This window comes from Miscanthus floridulus, chromosome 19, assembly GCF_019320115.1.
Source record: "Miscanthus floridulus cultivar M001 chromosome 19, ASM1932011v1, whole genome shotgun sequence".
In the NCBI taxonomy this organism is placed as follows: Eukaryota; Viridiplantae; Streptophyta; class Magnoliopsida; order Poales; family Poaceae; genus Miscanthus; species Miscanthus floridulus.
Window position 1 is genome coordinate 39,478,775 of NC_089598.1, and position 5,640 is coordinate 39,484,414.

Sequence of the window (5,640 nt, forward strand, 5' to 3'; positions counted from 1 at the left end):
GCTCCTCCGTGTGCGTTAGCAACGAAGTGATGATCCAAGAGCTTCCTCAGCTGGCTCGTATATATAGGCCGCAGATCGCCAGCGGTTTTCTTGAATGCGGCCGGCATGCAAGCTCGTTACGTGTGCGACACTGCAATACGAAGAATTTGACTGCCGATGTGTACAGAATTCTCCGCGCAGCACCTACGTGGATGTTGCATTCAGCAGTTCTCCATTTCCTAGAAGTTTGAGCTGCCCACAGTCAAGCAGTTACTACTTCACATAATACTCTAGCTCACCAAATTGATCGTAAGTTTACTGTATACTTAGCATTCCGTCAGGATCACCGCTGCATGAGCGTAAGTCAAATTGGCATGTGTCTCAAGTCCTGATGCATATCTTGCTTCCAGTTTCTTTATTTTACCTCTATATAACATAATTTATGCGATATGTAATAGAATATTTTTTTCTTATATCATCTTTGACAAAGTGGAGGTGCTAGCGCCGGGACGTCGAGATGGACACGAGCGTCCAGACGCCCATGCAACCTGCCCGTCCGCTGATTTTTCCTTCCCCACACGCGCACCTTGCCCAGTCGCAGCCCGCCCTATCCGCCTCAATTCAAGGCCGTTCGCCCCACCCCGCACTCGCACCCCGCCCCAATCGTGCCCCGGCTGCTGGCCCCAAACACCAGTGCGCCGCGTGCCCCATCTGCCGCCCCTAGCTCACCGCGCCCCATTCCTCAGTGCTCGCGTTGTGCCACCATCACTCCCCGCGCCCCAGATTCTCCGAACAACATGAAAGATATGCAACATGAAACACTTGAATGCAACATACGTATGCAACAGATGAAACATCTGTAACATACACTTGCAACATATGTATGAAACATATGAAACATTTGGATAAAACATTTGCAACTTGCAACATGAAAACATTTATTGCAACATAAGACTCAAATAGCCGAAACATTTCGAACATATTGTTGCAACATATGTGTAAAACATATGCAACATCCAAATCAAAATATTTGCAACATACGTCACTAACAGATGAAACATTTTGAATAAACCTCTGAAACACTTCCAACATTCCTCTAAAACACTTGCAACATGTGCAACATCCCCGATCTACTTTTGCAGCAACCATATGAAATAATTACAACATACATTCAAAACGTCTGAAACACTTGAAACATACACTTGCAACACGCGCTTTCATCGCAACATCTCGTTGCTGAGGTTGCGCATTGCAGCGGCAATGGTTTCGACAGCGGCCATGACCTTCTAGTGGGGAATGACGGCATCAGTAGCACCTCGGCAGCATCCCAGCAGCACCTTGCCGCGCGTGGGGGACGGGGCACAGTGCGTAGCAGCGGGGGAGTGGTGCACATCGAGCTAGAGTGAGGGGAGTGGAATGGTTTGAAAGCTCTAATTCTTAATGAGTGCCCTTATATACATATTATATTCATTGCATGGGCCATCAACTCTTGCCAACCCTTGTAGCAGCATATGGGGAGGTACATGAAGTGCCCAATTTTTTTCAGCATGCAAATTTCATCATAAATGTTGTTAGTGCTTCTACCAAGCGCAACAATGAGTTGCTAGCAAATCAAGCAAAGGATATTGCTCATGAAATTGAGTTGGGAGAACTTGACATAGGGCGAGGGGCAAATCAGATATCCTCTCTACAGAGGCCAGGGGACACTAGATGGAGTTCCCATTATAGGTCAATTCAAAGCTTAAAGAAGATGTTTGGTGCCACAGTTTTACTCCTACGCAGCTTTGCTAATGATCGTTCAGTTTTGAAGTATTCTAGGGGTGATGCTAGTGGCGCTGAAAGGATCAAGATGCCCAAGAGGGGGGGGTGAATTGGGCTAATTCTAAAATTCTTTGCAATAATTAAACCCTACACTTAGCCCACTTCACCGCTTGTGCCTAGAAAGTGTTTCTAATATACTACTGCACAAAAGTTTTGTTACCTAAGTTTCAATCCTACTCTAGCATGGCAATTCTATGAATGTAAAGACAAGTATTGAATTGCTCAAAGTAAATGCTTAAAGTAAAGAGAGAAGGAGGAACGCGGCAATGTTTTGCTGATTAGTGTTGACCGATCAGGATTCTCCCTCTCTGGAACCTTACTGGAGTTGACCGAACTCTGACCCCCAGCGTCCGGTCACATTTTACTCAGCGTTTGGTCACGCCCAAACGACTTCACCTTGATCAAATGAACTGACCGAACACTGCGCCAGCGTCTGGTCACACCGAAACCAGCGTTTGGTCAATATTTGACCCTCCATTCACTTCCAACTCGAAATCATATGTGAATAAAGTTTGCTCCAATTGATCTAAGGGCTACTTAGGAGCTACCAAGTGCTAGATTTGACAAGTGTGCACCACACCTAACCCACTAGACTCACCTAGGTCAAGCTACCCGTCCATACCCCCCTTAATAGTACGGCCAAATAAAAAACAAAGTCCTAAACTACTCTAAGTGTCTCTTCAACACCAAACGACACTTAGAACTAGTCCATCCTTAACCTTATCGTCCATCCTTTGAAAACCGAAACGATTTCCATTGTAGGGGCATGACAACCATGATTGCCCAATCAATTGTCATTACCATGACCTAACTTAATTGCATTTGCGAAACACACGTTAGTCACAGTAATCTCTTATTGTCATTAATCACATAAACCCAACTAGGGGCCTAGATGCTTTCAGGCGCCTTACAAATCATTGTCACATTTGATTTTGTGTTCATCCTGCTTGCTTATGATGGAAAAGATTATGAAGATCACTGATGTGTTGTGCCAAACACTACAAAAAGAAATCCATTGATATCCTAAATGCAGTGGATTGTGTTTCTACCACAAAAGTGTTGCTTGGTGAGTTACGAAATAATGGCTGGGAACCTCTTCTTGAAGAGGTCAAATTGTTTTGCGAGAAGCATGAGATTAATACCCTAGATCTAAGTAAGAAATATGTTATTTTCTAGAATTATTTTAGTATGAAAATATATTTATTTGTCCATTAATAACCTATCTTCCTATATGCAGCATGTGACTAAATCTCGAAACAAGAATGATAACTCCACAGCCTTTCACCATTACAAAGTGGATGTGTTTAGTGTTGCAATAGATCAGCAAGCGATAGAGTTAGAAGATCGATTCAGCTCTCAAGCGATGGAGCTTTTGTCCCTTTGTGGCTCTTTGGATCCAAGGACGGAGGAATTCGACATAGAAAATACATGCAGTCCAGTGGAAAAATATTATCCAGTTGATTTCTCAAGTAAAGAAAGAGCCCAATTAGAATGCGAACTTCCACATTTTAGAATTGATGTATGCAACCATCCAAAACATCTATACTCTATTTCATGAAGACTGACTTTGCAATTGCGTATGTCATGTCGTGACTCATGAGGTTCGGGAAACTAAACGTATAGATTAAAATCACAAAACAAACAAATGCATAACTCCCACATTTTAAGATTGATGTGCAACCATCCTGTCGGTGTGAAAAGTGACCAACAAGTAAATATTTATAGTTTTGTCATATGTTGTGATCGGATGTGGCCTAGCACTCAATGACACAGGGTTTATACTGGTTCAGGCAACGTGCCCTATGTCCAGTTTGAGTCAGTCGGTGACTTTATTCCTGAGCCCAGGTGCTCGAAGTTTGCTGTGGGGTTACAAACGAGTGGGAATAAGAAGGGGGTGTTAAAGGTCCGGTCGGGCTCTGGACCAAAGGGCCAAGAGTGACAGGAGCTCCTACGTGCGCTAAGTATTGGAACGTATGCACTGTGTAGCTTTATAGTTCTAGAGCCGTGGAGCTTAGAATGTCTAAAGCTTAGCAGAGAAAGAGAGTCAGAATATATCCGTCTTTTTAGGAGAGAGCGCATCCCCTTTTATAGGTGAAGGGGATGGCCTTACAAGTTAGTAGAGGGAGAGAGAGAGTGTGTGTTTTCTAGTCTTGTTTCCCACATCGTCGGGTACAAGACAGTTTGTCGGCGCCCACAATACTGTTGACGCCCAAATGTATATGGCAAGCTCCATCATGTTCTTCTGGTATGGCAAATGTCGGCGCTTACCATACTATAGGACAAATATCAGCTCCCACAACATTGTTCATGTTCTGACATGTGTGAAAGGTTGCAAAGCACCCTTCTGGCATGGCCTGGCAGTACTGTCCTGTAGGTGTGCAGGTACAGTCATCGGTATTTTGGTTGACTTGAGCGACGTGCCTTATCTGCTCTGCCTGACTCTTGGGTCCTTACCGAACGGTCGTCCCTGGTCGGTCATTCCTAGTTGGCTCCGACCGCGCTGGTCGGAGAAGAGCTGTAAGCAGAGGTTCGGTGTATTCCCGGTCGGAAAAGCGGGTCGAACTCGGAAGCGAGCGTTGTCCCCTCCTTGGTCAGGCCTTCTGGTCGGAGACTGGATCGCTCTTCCAGCCTGTCGTTAGGTATCTGGGCCGTCCCAGGAGTCACGTGTTGTTGTAATGTCGTCTGCTGGGCCGAGTTCTTGCTGGGAAGCGGGCCCATCGGGGACCCTGGGTTTATGAACCCGACACATCCAGAACTAAGAGAATTACCATCACTTGCTGATCTAACACGTGGACTATTTAAGACCGGTAAAAGTTCATTGTACCCAATGGTCGACAGGTTGTTAAGATTGGATTTAACACTTTCAATATCAATCCAATGGTGGAGAAGTTGTTAAGATTGGTTTTAACTCTTTCAATATCAACCGCAACTGTGGAGAGAATGTTTCCAGGAATGAAGGTTATGAAGACACGTCTTCGAACTACAATGGGAGATGGATTTGCATGAGATTGTTTGGTAATTTATATTGAGAAGGCATTGGCTAAAAAGATTAGTAATGATGACATCATTAATGAATATGATCCTGCCGATACTCGTAGAACTAAGTTTAAATTAATACAGATGTAATCTTAATTATTCGCATTTTGCATAACATTATTGCCCTAATATGTATGGTTATAACAATAAGATCGGTGAATCAAACTTGGTTCTGTTTTGCTTGTTGTTTGTGCCACCCCCCTATGTTGGATTCCTAGCCGTCTCCGCCCTTGGTTTCTAGTTCTACCATGGTATACCAACCCAAAATGGTAATCATGCTTGGTGAACGATCTGAAACACCTAAAAGATTATTTTTGCTTTCATTTTTGTTTTATTAGTTTTATAGTATGTTTCCATTTCATCAGTAATTATTTTCGTTTTCATTTCAACCCTAAACCTGTAAAATCTCAAAATAGTTCCCAACAATCAGAAAAAAAATTACAGTTATTATTTTTATCCTACCATCAATTTCACTTTTACTCTGTGAGGGAAATAAGATGTTTATTATATATACATTGCTAGTATTCTCTCTGTTCTCAATTATAAGTCGCTTTAATTTTTTTGGTATATTCATTTTGCTATGCATCTAGATAAATAATATGTCTAGATACATAGCAAAATGGATGAACTAAAAAAGTTAAAGCGATTTATAATTTAGAGCGAAAGGAGTAGAATATTAGCGTTAAAGTTCATGGTCTCTATGCTTACACTACTACAGGATGGACTTGTTGTCCCGGGCGGTAACGGCCTTTAGTTCCGGTTACCGCGTCGGGACAACGATCCCGGGACTAAAGGTGGAACCTT

The 5,640-nt window shown here is 43.2% G+C and overlaps 1 pseudogene; it reads left to right on the forward strand.

The window, feature by feature from the left end:
* Positions 1-1,275: 1,275 nt before the first annotated feature.
* Positions 1,276-4,926, forward strand: LOC136525918 (uncharacterized; annotated as a pseudogene).
* The last annotated feature ends 714 nt before the right edge of the window (positions 4,927-5,640 follow it).